The sequence below is a fragment of the Ictalurus punctatus genome, chromosome 3, assembly GCF_001660625.3.
Source record: "Ictalurus punctatus breed USDA103 chromosome 3, Coco_2.0, whole genome shotgun sequence".
Taxonomy (NCBI): Eukaryota; Metazoa; Chordata; class Actinopteri; order Siluriformes; family Ictaluridae; genus Ictalurus; species Ictalurus punctatus.
The window spans coordinates 10,327,094-10,341,453 of record NC_030418.2 but is presented as its reverse complement, the minus strand read 5'-3'; positions in this window follow the sequence as shown (position 1 = coordinate 10,341,453).

The following is a 14,360-nucleotide window of genomic DNA, read 5'->3' as shown; positions in this document are numbered from 1 at the left end:
TTTGTTAGAAAAACCGCTTTCCTTTGCTCCTAGCGCCTTCTGAAGCGCTGTATAGCGTTTTGAGCGTATAAAGAGCACAAGTGTGTATGGGGACACAGGATGAATGGGAACTAGTTTTGTTATTGTACTCTTGATGAAAAGTGACTTTCTAGACATAAAATGTCACTTTTTTCACCTTATCACACTTTATCATCAACTTTTACATTTTAATGTAAACAATCATATTTCGTAATATTTTAGGTCAGAAACAGTTCATAGTACTATATTATGTGTACATATGTGAAAAATATCATATTGGAGTAGGTCGGGCAATTGATTACATGAGTTTGTTAGAAAAACCACGTTCCTTTGCTCCTAGCGCCTTCTGAAGCGCTGTATAGCGTTTTGAGCGTATAAAGAGCACAAGTGTGTATGGGGACACAGGATGAATGGGAACTAGTTTTGTTATTGTACTTTTGATGAAAAGTGACTTTCTAGACATAAAATGTCACTTATTTCACATTATCACAATTTATCATTAACTTTTACATTTTAATGTAAACAATCATATTTCGTAATATTTTAGGTCAGAAACATTTCATAGTACTATATTATGTGTAACTATGTGAAAAATATCAAATTGGAGTAGGTCGGGCAATTGATTACATGAATTTGTTAGAAAAACCACTTTCCTTTGCTCCTAGCGCCTTCTGAAACGCTGTATAGCGTTTTGAGCATATATAGAGCACCAGAGTGTCTGGACAGACAGCATGAATGGGAATTAGTTTTGTTATTGTACTTTTGATGAAAAGTGACTTTCTAGACATAAAATGTCACTTTTTTCACCTTATCATACTTTGTTATCGAGTTTTACATTTTAATGTAAACAATCATATTTCGTAATATTTTAGGTCAGAAACAGTTCATAATACTATATTATGTGTACATATGTGAAAAATATCATATTGGAGTAGGTCGGGCAATTGATTACATGAGTTTGTTAGAAAAACCGCTTTCCTTTGCTCCTAGCGCCTTCTGAAGCGCTGTATAGCGTTTTGAGCGTATGAAGAGTACAAGAGTGTATGGGGACACAGGATGAATGGGACCTAGTTTTGTTATTGTACTTTTGATGAAAAGTGACTTTCTAGACATAAAATGTCACTTTTTTCACCTTAGCACACTTTATCATCAACTTTTAAATTTTAATGTAAACAATCATATTTTGTAATATTTTAGGTCAGAAACATTTCATAGTATTATATTATGTGTAAATATGTGAAAAATATCATATTGGAGTAGGTCGGGCAATTGATTACATGAGTTTGTTAGAAAAACCACGTTCCTTTGCTCCTAGCGCCTTCTGAAGCGCTGTATAGCGTTTTGAGCGTATAAAGAGCACAAGTGTGTATGGGGACACAGGATGAATGGGAACTAGTTTTGTTATTGTACTTTTGATGAAAAGTGACTTTCTAGACATAAAATGTCACTTATTTCACATTATCACAATTTATCATTAACTTTTACATTTTAATGTAAACAATCATATTTCGTAATATTTTAGGTCAGAAACATTTCATAGTACTATATTATGTGTAACTATGTGAAAAATATCAAATTGGAGTAGGTCGGGCAATTGATTACATGAATTTGTTAGAAAAACCACTTTCCTTTGCTCCTAGCGCCTTCTGAAACGCTGTATAGCGTTTTGAGCATATATAGAGCACCAGAGTGTCTGGACACACAGCATGAATGGGAACTAGTTTTGTTATTGTACTTTTGATGAAAAGTGACTTTCTAGACATAAAATGTCACTTTTTTCACCTTATCACACTTTATCATCAACTTTTACATTTTAATGTAAACAATCATATTTCGTAATATTTTAGGTCAGAAACAGTTCATAATACTATATTATGTGTACATATGTGAAAAATATCATATTGGAGTAGGTCGGGCAATTGATTACATGAGTTTGTTAGAAAAACCGCTTTCCTTTGCTCCTAGCGCCTTCTGAAGCGCTGTATAGCGTTTTGAGCGTATGAAGAGTACAAGAGTGTATGGGGACACAGGATGAATGGGAACTAGTTTTGTTATTGTACTTTTGATGAAAAGTCACTTTCTAGACATAAAATGTCACTTTTTTCACCTTATCATACTTTTTCATCAACTTTTGCATTTTAATGTAAACAATCATATTTCGTAATATTTTGGGTCAGAAACATTTCATAGTACTATATTATGTCTAACTATGTGAAAAAAATCAAATTGGAGTACGTCGTGCACTTGATTATATGAGTTTGTTAGAAAAACCACTTTCCTTTGCTCCTAGCGCCTTCTCGTTCGCTGTATAGCGTTTTGAGCGGATAAAGAGCACTAGTGTGCATGGAGACACAGGATGAATGGGAACTAGTTTTGTTATTGTACTTTTGATGAAAAGTCACTTTCTAGACATAAAATGTCACTTTTTTCACCTTATCATACTTTTTCATCAACTTTTGCATTTTAATGTAAACAATCATATTTCGTAATATTTTGGGTCAGAAACATTTCATAGTACTATATTATGTCTAACTATGTGAAAAAAATCAAATTGGAGTACGTCGTGCACTTGATTATATGAGTTTGTTAGAAAAACCACTTTCCTTTGCTCCTAGCGCCTTCTCGTTCGCTGTATAGCGTTTTGAGCGGATAAAGAGCACTAGTGTGCATGGAGACACAGGATGAATGGGAACTAGTTTTGTTATTGTACTTTTGATGAAAAGTCACTTTCTAGACATAAAATGTCACTTTTTTCACCTTATCATACTTTTTCATCAACTTTTGCATTTTAATGTAAACAATCATATTTCGTAATATTTTGGGTCAGAAACATTTCATAGTACTATATTATGTCTAACTATGTGAAAAAAATCAAATTGGAGTACGTCGTGCACTTGATTATATGAGTTTGTTAGAAAAACCACTTTCCTTTGCTCCTAGCGCCTTCTCGTTCGCTGTATAGCGTTTTGAGCGGATAAAGAGCACTAGTGTGCATGGAGACACAGGATGAATGGGAACTAGTTTTGTTATTGTACTTTTGATGAAAAGTCACTTTCTAGACATAAAATGTCACTTTTTTCACCTTATCATACTTTTTCATCAACTTTTGCATTTTAATGTAAACAATCATATTTCGTAATATTTTGGGTCAGAAACATTTCATAGTACTATATTATGTCTAACTATGTGAAAAAAATCAAATTGGAGTACGTCGTGCACTTGATTATATGAGTTTGTTAGAAAAACCACTTTCCTTTGCTCCTAGCGCCTTCTCGTTCGCTGTATAGCGTTTTGAGCGGATAAAGAGCACTAGTGTGCATGGAGACACAGGATGAATGGGAACTAGTTTTGTTATTGTACTTTTGATGAAAAGTCACTTTCTAGACATAAAATGTCACTTTTTTCACCTTATCATACTTTTTCATCAACTTTTGCATTTTAATGTAAACAATCATATTTCGTAATATTTTGGGTCAGAAACATTTCATAGTACTATATTATGTCTAACTATGTGAAAAAAATCAAATTGGAGTACGTCGTGCACTTGATTATATGAGTTTGTTAGAAAAACCACTTTCCTTTGCTCCTAGCGCCTTCTCGTTCGCTGTATAGCGTTTTGAGCGGATAAAGAGCACTAGTGTGCATGGAGACACAGGATGAATGGGAACTAGTTTTGTTATTGTACTTTTGATGAAAAGTCACTTTCTAGACATAAAATGTCACTTTTTTCACCTTATCATACTTTTTCATCAACTTTTGCATTTTAATGTAAACAATCATATTTCGTAATATTTTGGGTCAGAAACATTTCATAGTACTATATTATGTCTAACTACTGTGAAAAAAATCAAATTGGAGTACGTCGTGCACTTGATTATATGAGTTTGTTAGAAAAACCACTTTCCTTTGCTCCTAGCGCCTTCTCGTTCGCTGTATAGCGTTTTGAGCGGATAAAGAGCACTAGTGTGCATGGAGACACAGGATGAATGGGAACTAGTTTTGTTATTGTACTTTTGATGAAAAGTCACTTTCTAGACATAAAATGTCACTTTTTTCACCTTATCATACTTTTTCATCAACTTTTGCATTTTAATGTAAACGATCATATTTCGTAATATTTTGGGTCAGAAACATTTCATAGTACTATATTATGTCTAACTACGTGAAAAAAATCAAATTGGAGTACGTCGTGCACTTGATTATATGAGTTTGTTAGAAAAACCACTTTCCTTTGCTCCTAGCGCCTTCTCGTTCGCTGTATAGCGTTTTGAGCGGATAAAGAGCACTAGTGTGCATGGAGACACAGGATGAATGGGAACTAGTTTTGTTATTGTACTTTTGATGAAAAGTCACTTTCTAGACATAAAATGTCACTTTTTTCACCTTATCATACTTTTTCATCAACTTTTGCATTTTAATGTAAACAATCATATTTCGTAATATTTTGGGTCAGAAACATTTCATAGTACTATATTATGTCTAACTACGTGAAAAAAATCAAATTGGAGTACGTCGTGCACTTGATTATATGAGTTTGTTAGAAAAACCACTTTCCTTTGCTCCTAGCGCCTTCTCGTTCGCTCTATAGCGTTTTGAGCGGATAAAGAGCACTAGTGTGCATGGAGACACAGGATGAATGGGAACTAGTTTTGTTATTGTACTTTTGATGAAAAGTCACTTTCTAGACATAAAATGTCACTTTTTTCACCTTATCATACTTTTTCATCAACTTTTGCATTTTAATGTAAACAATCATATTTCGTAATATTTTGGGTCAGAAACATTTCATAGTACTATATTACGTCTAACTACGTGAAAAAAATCAAATTGGAGTACGTCGTGCACTTGATTATATGAGTTTGTTAGAAAAACCACTTTCCTTTGCTCCTAGCGCCTTCTCGTTCGCTGTATAGCGTTTTGAGCGGATAAAGAGCACTAGTGTGCATGGAGACACAGGATGAATGGGAACTAGTTTTGTTATTGTACTTTTGATGAAAAGTCACTTTCTAGACATAAAATGTCACTTTTTTCACCTTATCATACTTTTTCATCAACTTTTGCATTTTAATGTAAACAATCATATTTCGTAATATTTTGGGTCAGAAACATTTCATAGTACTATATTATGTCTAACTATGTGAAAAAAATCAAATTGGAGTACGTCGTGCACTTGATTATATGAGTTTGTTAGAAAAACCACTTTCCTTTGCTCCTAGCGCCTTCTCGTTCGCTGTATAGCGTTTTGAGCGGATAAAGAGCACTAGTGTGCATGGAGACACAGGATGAATGGGAACTAGTTTTGTTATTGTACTTTTGATGAAAAGTCACTTTCTAGACATAAAATGTCACTTTTTTCACCTTATCATACTTTTTCATCAACTTTTGCATTTTAATGTAAACAATCATATTTCGTAATATTTTGGGTCAGAAACATTTCATAGTACTATATTACGTCTAACTACGTGAAAAAAATCAAATTGGAGTACGTCGTGCACTTGATTATATGAGTTTGTTAGAAAAACCACTTTCCTTTGCTCCTAGCGCCTTCTCGTTCGCTCTATAGCGTTTTGAGCGGATAAAGAGCACTAGTGTGCATGGAGACACAGGATGAATGGGAACTAGTTTTGTTATTGTACTTTTGATGAAAAGTCACTTTCTAGACATAAAATGTCACTTTTTTCACCTTATCATACTTTTTCATCAACTTTTGCATTTTAATGTAAACAATCATATTTCGTAATATTTTGGGTCAGAAACATTTCATAGTACTATATTATGTCTAACTACGTGAAAAAAATCAAATTGGAGTACGTCGTGCACTTGATTATATGAGTTTGTTAGAAAAACCACTTTCCTTTGCTCCTAGCGCCTTCTCGTTCGCTGTATAGCGTTTTGAGCGGATAAAGAGCACTAGTGTGCATGGAGACACAGGATGAATGGGAACTAGTTTTGTTATTGTACTTTTGATGAAAAGTCACTTTCTAGACATAAAATGTCACTTTTTTCACCTTATCATACTTTTTCATCAACTTTTGCATTTTAATGTAAACAATCATATTTCGTAATATTTTGGGTCAGAAACATTTCATAGTACTATATTACGTCTAACTACGTGAAAAAAATCAAATTGGAGTACGTCGTGCACTTGATTATATGAGTTTGTTAGAAAAACCACTTTCCTTTGCTCCTAGCGCCTTCTCGTTCGCTCTATAGCGTTTTGAGCGGATAAAGAGCACTAGTGTGCATGGAGACACAGGATGAATGGGAACTAGTTTTGTTATTGTACTTTTGATGAAAAGTCACTTTCTAGACATAAAATGTCACTTTTTTCACCTTATCATACTTTTTCATCAACTTTTGCATTTTAATGTAAACAATCATATTTCGTAATATTTTGGGTCAGAAACATTTCATAGTACTATATTACGTCTAACTACGTGAAAAAAATCAAATTGGAGTACGTCGTGCACTTGATTATATGAGTTTGTTAGAAAAACCACTTTCCTTTGCTCCTAGCGCCTTCTCGTTCGCTCTATAGCGTTTTGAGCGGATAAAGAGCACTAGTGTGCATGGAGACACAGGATGAATGGGAACTAGTTTTGTTATTGTACTTTTGATGAAAAGTCACTTTCTAGACATAAAATGTCACTTTTTTCACCTTATCATACTTTTTCATCAACTTTTGCATTTTAATGTAAACAATCATATTTCGTAATATTTTGGGTCAGAAACATTTCATAGTACTATATTATGTCTAACTATGTGAAAAAAATCAAATTGGAGTACGTCGTGCACTTGATTATATGAGTTTGTTAGAAAAACCACTTTCCTTTGCTCCTAGCGCCTTCTCGTTCGCTGTATAGCGTTTTGAGCGGATAAAGAGCACTAGTGTGCATGGAGACACAGGATGAATGGGAACTAGTTTTGTTATTGTACTTTTGATGAAAAGTCACTTTCTAGACATAAAATGTCACTTTTTTCACCTTATCATACTTTTTCATCAACTTTTGCATTTTAATGTAAACAATCATATTTCGTAATATTTTGGGTCAGAAACATTTCATAGTACTATATTATGTCTAACTATGTGAAAAAAATCAAATTGGAGTACGTCGTGCACTTGATTATATGAGTTTGTTAGAAAAACCACTTTCCTTTGCTCCTAGCGCCTTCTCGTTCGCTGTATAGCGTTTTGAGCGGATAAAGAGCACTAGTGTGCATGGAGACACAGGATGAATGGGAACTAGTTTTGTTATTGTACTTTTGATGAAAAGTCACTTTCTAGACATAAAATGTCACTTTTTTCACCTTATCATACTTTTTCATCAACTTTTGCATTTTAATGTAAACAATCATATTTCGTAATATTTTGGGTCAGAAACATTTCATAGTACTATATTATGTCTAACTACGTGAAAAAAATCAAATTGGAGTACGTCGTGCACTTGATTATATGAGTTTGTTAGAAAAACCACTTTCCTTTGCTCCTAGCGCCTTCTCGTTCGCTCTATAGCGTTTTGAGCGGATAAAGAGCACTAGTGTGCATGGAGACACAGGATGAATGGGAACTAGTTTTGTTATTGTACTTTTGATGAAAAGTCACTTTCTAGACATAAAATGTCACTTTTTTCACCTTATCATACTTTTTCATCAACTTTTGCATTTTAATGTAAACAATCATATTTCGTAATATTTTGGGTCAGAAACATTTCATAGTACTATATTACGTCTAACTACGTGAAAAAAATCAAATTGGAGTACGTCGTGCACTTGATTATATGAGTTTGTTAGAAAAACCACTTTCCTTTGCTCCTAGCGCCTTCTCGTTCGCTCTATAGCGTTTTGAGCGGATAAAGAGCACTAGTGTGCATGGAGACACAGGATGAATGGGAACTAGTTTTGTTATTGTACTTTTGATGAAAAGTCACTTTCTAGACATAAAATGTCACTTTTTTCACCTTATCATACTTTTTCATCAACTTTTGCATTTTAATGTAAACAATCATATTTCGTAATATTTTGGGTCAGAAACATTTCATAGTACTATATTATGTCTAACTATGTGAAAAAAATCAAATTGGAGTACGTCGTGCACTTGATTATATGAGTTTGTTAGAAAAACCACTTTCCTTTGCTCCTAGCGCCTTCTCGTTCGCTGTATAGCGTTTTGAGCGGATAAAGAGCACTAGTGTGCATGGAGACACAGGATGAATGGGAACTAGTTTTGTTATTGTACTTTTGATGAAAAGTCACTTTCTAGACATAAAATGTCACTTTTTTCACCTTATCATACTTTTTCATCAACTTTTGCATTTTAATGTAAACAATCATATTTCGTAATATTTTGGGTCAGAAACATTTCATAGTACTATATTACGTCTAACTACGTGAAAAAAATCAAATTGGAGTACGTCGTGCACTTGATTATATGAGTTTGTTAGAAAAACCACTTTCCTTTGCTCCTAGCGCCTTCTCGTTCGCTCTATAGCGTTTTGAGCGGATAAAGAGCACTAGTGTGCATGGAGACACAGGATGAATGGGAACTAGTTTTGTTATTGTACTTTTGATGAAAAGTCACTTTCTAGACATAAAATGTCACTTTTTTCACCTTATCATACTTTTTCATCAACTTTTGCATTTTAATGTAAACAATCATATTTCGTAATATTTTGGGTCAGAAACATTTCATAGTACTATATTACTGTCTAACTACGTGAAAAAAATCAAATTGGAGTACGTCGTGCACTTGATTATATGAGTTTGTTAGAAAAACCACTTTCCTTTGCTCCTAGCGCCTTCTCGTTCGCTCTATAGCGTTTTGAGCGGATAAAGAGCACTAGTGTGCATGGAGACACAGGATGAATGGGAACTAGTTTTGTTATTGTACTTTTGATGAAAAGTCACTTTCTAGACATAAAATGTCACTTTTTTCACCTTATCATACTTTTTCATCAACTTTTGCATTTTAATGTAAACAATCATATTTCGTAATATTTTGGGTCAGAAACATTTCATAGTACTATATTACGTCTAACTACGTGAAAAAAATCAAATTGGAGTACGTCGTGCACTTGATTATATGAGTTTGTTAGAAAAACCACTTTCCTTTGCTCCTAGCGCCTTCTCGTTCGCTCTATAGCGTTTTGAGCGGATAAAGAGCACTAGTGTGCATGGAGACACAGGATGAATGGGAACTAGTTTTGTTATTGTACTTTTAATGAAAAGTCACTTTCTAGACATAAAATGTCACTTTTTTCACCTTATCATACTTTTTCATCAACTTTTGCATTTTAATGTAAACAATCATATTTCGTAATATTTTGGGTCAGAAACATTTCATAGTACTCTATTATGTCTAACTATGTGAAAAAAATCAAATTGGAGTACGTCGTGCACTTGATTATATGAGTTTGTTAGAAAAACCACTTTCCTTTGCTCCTAGCGCCTTCTCGTTCGCTGTATAGCGTTTTGAGCGGATAAAGAGCACTAGTGTGCATGGAGACACAGGATGAATGGGAACTAGTTTTGTTATTGTACTTTTGATGAAAAGTCACTTTCTAGACATAAAATGTCACTTTTTTCACCTTATCATACTTTTTCATCAACTTTTGCATTTTAATGTAAACGATCATATTTCGTAATATTTTGGGTCAGAAACATTTCATAGTACTATATTATGTCTAACTATGTGAAAAAAATCAAATTGGAGTACGTCGTGCACTTGATTATATGAGTTTGTTAGAAAAACCACTTTCCTTTGCTCCTAGCGCCTTCTCGTTCGCTGTATAGCGTTTTGAGCGGATAAAGAGCACTAGTGTGCATGGAGACACAGGATGAATGGGAACTAGTTTTGTTATTGTACTTTTGATGAAAAGTCACTTTCTAGACATAAAATGTCACTTTTTTCACCTTATCATACTTTTTCATCAACTTTTGCATTTTAATGTAAACAATCATATTTCGTAATATTTTGGGTCAGAAACATTTCATAGTACTATATTATGTCTAACTACGTGAAAAAAATCAAATTGGAGTACGTCGTGCACTTGATTATATGAGTTTGTTAGAAAAACCACTTTCCTTTGCTCCTAGCGCCTTCTCGTTCGCTGCTATAGCGTTTTGAGCGGATAAAGAGCACTAGTGTGCATGGAGACACAGGATGAATGGGAACTAGTTTTGTTATTGTACTTTTGATGAAAAGTCACTTTCTAGACATAAAATGTCACTTTTTTCACCTTATCATACTTTTTCATCAACTTTTGCATTTTAATGTAAACAATCATATTTCGTAATATTTTGGGTCAGAAACATTTCATAGTACTATATTATGTCTAACTACGTGAAAAAAATCAAATTGGAGTACGTCGTGCACTTGATTATATGAGTTTGTTAGAAAAACCACTTTCCTTTGCTCCTAGCGCCTTCTCGTTCGCTGTATAGCGTTTTGAGCGGATAAAGAGCACTAGTGTGCATGGAGACACAGGATGAATGGGAACTAGTTTTGTTATTGTACTTTTGATGAAAAGTCACTTTCTAGACATAAAATGTCACTTTTTTCACCTTATCATACTTTTTCATCAACTTTTGCATTTTAATGTAAACAATCATATTTCGTAATATTTTGGGTCAGAAACATTTCATAGTACTATATTACGTCTAACTACGTGAAAAAAATCAAATTGGAGTACGTCGTGCACTTGATTATATGAGTTTGTTAGAAAAACCACTTTCCTTTGCTCCTAGCGCCTTCTCGTTCGCTGTATAGCGTTTTGAGCGGATAAAGAGCACTAGTGTGCATGGAGACACAGGATGAATGGGAACTAGTTTTGTTATTGTACTTTTGATGAAAAGTCACTTTCTAGACATAAAATGTCACTTTTTTCACCTTATCATACTTTTTCATCAACTTTTGCATTTTAATGTAAACAATCATATTTCGTAATATTTTGGGTCAGAAACATTTCATAGTACTATATTACGTCTAACTACGTGAAAAAAATCAAATTGGAGTACGTCGTGCACTTGATTATATGAGTTTGTTAGAAAAACCACTTTCCTTTGCTCCTAGCGCCTTCTCGTTCGCTGTATAGCGTTTTGAGCGGATAAAGAGCACTAGTGTGCATGGAGACACAGGATGAATGGGAACTAGTTTTGTTATTGTACTTTTGATGAAAAGTCACTTTCTAGACATAAAATGTCACTTTTTTCACCTTATCATACTTTTTCATCAACTTTTGCATTTTAATGTAAACAATCATATTTCGTAATATTTTGGGTCAGAAACATTTCATAGTACTATATTACGTCTAACTACGTGAAAAAAATCAAATTGGAGTACGTCGTGCACTTGATTATATGAGTTTGTTAGAAAAACCACTTTCCTTTGCTCCTAGCGCCTTCTCGTTCGCTCTATAGCGTTTTGAGCGGATAAAGAGCACTAGTGTGCATGGAGACACAGGATGAATGGGAACTAGTTTTGTTATTGTACTTTTGATGAAAAGTCACTTTCTAGACATAAAATGTCACTTTTTTCACCTTATCATACTTTTTCATCAACTTTTGCATTTTAATGTAAACAATCATATTTCGTAATATTTTGGGTCAGAAACATTTCATAGTACTATATTACGTCTAACTACGTGAAAAAAATCAAATTGGAGTACGTCGTGCACTTGATTATATGAGTTTGTTAGAAAAACCACTTTCCTTTGCTCCTAGCGCCTTCTCGTTCGCTCTATAGCGTTTTGAGCGGATAAAGAGCACTAGTGTGCATGGAGACACAGGATGAATGGGAACTAGTTTTGTTATTGTACTTTTGATGAAAAGTCACTTTCTAGACATAAAATGTCACTTTTTTCACCTTATCATACTTTTTCATCAACTTTTGCATTTTAATGTAAACAATCATATTTCGTAATATTTTGGGTCAGAAACATTTCATAGTACTATATTACGTCTAACTACGTGAAAAAAATCAAATTGGAGTACGTCGTGCACTTGATTATATGAGTTTGTTAGAAAAACCACTTTCCTTTGCTCCTAGCGCCTTCTCGTTCGCTGTATAGCGTTTTGAGCGGATAAAGAGCACTAGTGTGCATGGAGACACAGGATGAATGGGAACTAGTTTTGTTATTGTACTTTTAATGAAAAGTCACTTTCTAGACATAAAATGTCACTTTTTTCACCTTATCATACTTTTTCATCAACTTTTGCATTTTAATGTAAACAATCATATTTCGTAATATTTTGGGTCAGAAACATTTCATAGTACTCTATTATGTCTAACTATGTGAAAAAAATCAAATTGGAGTACGTCGTGCACTTGATTATATGAGTTTGTTAGAAAAACCACTTTCCTTTGCTCCTAGCGCCTTCTCGTTCGCTGTATAGCGTTTTGAGCGGATAAAGAGCACTAGTGTGCATGGAGACACAGGATGAATGGGAACTAGTTTTGTTATTGTACTTTTGATGAAAAGTCACTTTCTAGACATAAAATGTCACTTTTTTCACCTTATCATACTTTTTCATCAACTTTTGCATTTTAATGTAAACGATCATATTTCGTAATATTTTGGGTCAGAAACATTTCATAGTACTATATTATGTCTAACTATGTGAAAAAAATCAAATTGGAGTACGTCGTGCACTTGATTATATGAGTTTGTTAGAAAAACCACTTTCCTTTGCTCCTAGCGCCTTCTCGTTCGCTGTATAGCGTTTTGAGCGGATAAAGAGCACTAGTGTGCATGGAGACACAGGATGAATGGGAACTAGTTTTGTTATTGTACTTTTGATGAAAAGTCACTTTCTAGACATAAAATGTCACTTTTTTCACCTTATCATACTTTTTCATCAACTTTTGCATTTTAATGTAAACAATCATATTTCGTAATATGTTTGGTCAGAAACATTTCATAGTACTATATTATGTCTTACTACGTGAAAAAAATCAAATTGGAGTACGTCGTGCACTTGATTATATGAGTTTGTTAGAAAAACCACTTTCCTTTGCTCCTAGCGCCTTCTCGTTCGCTGTATAGCGTTTTGAGCGGATAAAGAGCACTAGTGTGCATGGAGACACAGGATGAATGGGAACTAGTTTTGTTATTGTACTTTTGATGAAAAGTCACTTTCTAGACATAAAATGTCACTTTTTTCACCTTATCATACTTTTTCATCAACTTTTGCATTTTAATGTAAACGATCATATTTCGTAATATTTTGGGTCAGAAACATTTCATAGTACTATATTATGTCTAACTATGTGAAAAAAATCAAATTGGAGTACGTCGTGCACTTGATTATATGAGTTTGTTAGAAAAACCACTTTCCTTTGCTCCTAGCGCCTTCTCGTTCGCTGTATAGCGTTTTGAGCGGATAAAGAGCACTAGTGTGCATGGAGACACAGGATGAATGGGAACTAGTTTTGTTATTGTACTTTTGATGAAAAGTCACTTTCTAGACATAAAATGTCACTTTTTTCACCTTATCATACTTTTTCATCAACTTTTGCATTTTAATGTAAACTATCATATTTCGTAATATTTTGGGTCAGAAACATTTCATAGTACTATATTATGTCTAACTACGTGAAAAAAATCAAATTGGAGTACGTCGTGCACTTGATTATATGAGTTTGTTAGAAAAACCACTTTCCTTTGCTCCTAGCGCCTTCTCGTTCGCTCTATAGCGTTTTGAGCGGATAAAGAGCACTAGTGTGCATGGAGACACAGGATGAATGGGAACTAGTTTTGTTATTGTACTTTTGATGAAAAGTCACTTTCTAGACATAAAATGTCACTTTTTTCACCTTATCATACTTTTTCATCAACTTTTGCATTTTAATGTAAACAATCATATTTCGTAATATTTTGGGTCAGAAACATTTCATAGTACTATATTACGTCTAACTACGTGAAAAAAATCAAATTGGAGTACGTCGTGCACTTGATTATATGAGTTTGTTAGAAAAACCACTTTCCTTTGCTCCTAGCGCCTTCTCGTTCGCTGTATAGCGTTTTGAGCGGATAAAGAGCACTAGTGTGCATGGAGACACAGGATGAATGGGAACTAGTTTTGTTATTGTACTTTTGATGAAAAGTCACTTTCTAGACATAAAATGTCACTTTTTTCACCTTATCATACTTTTTCATCAACTTTTGCATTTTAATGTAAACAATCATATTTCGTAATATGTTTGGTCAGAAACATTTCATAGTACTATATTATGTCTTACTACGTGAAAAAAATCAAATTGGAGTACGTCGTGCACTTGATTATATGAGTTTGTTAGAAAAACCACTTTCCTTTGCTCCTAGCGCCTTCTCGTTCGCTGTATAGCG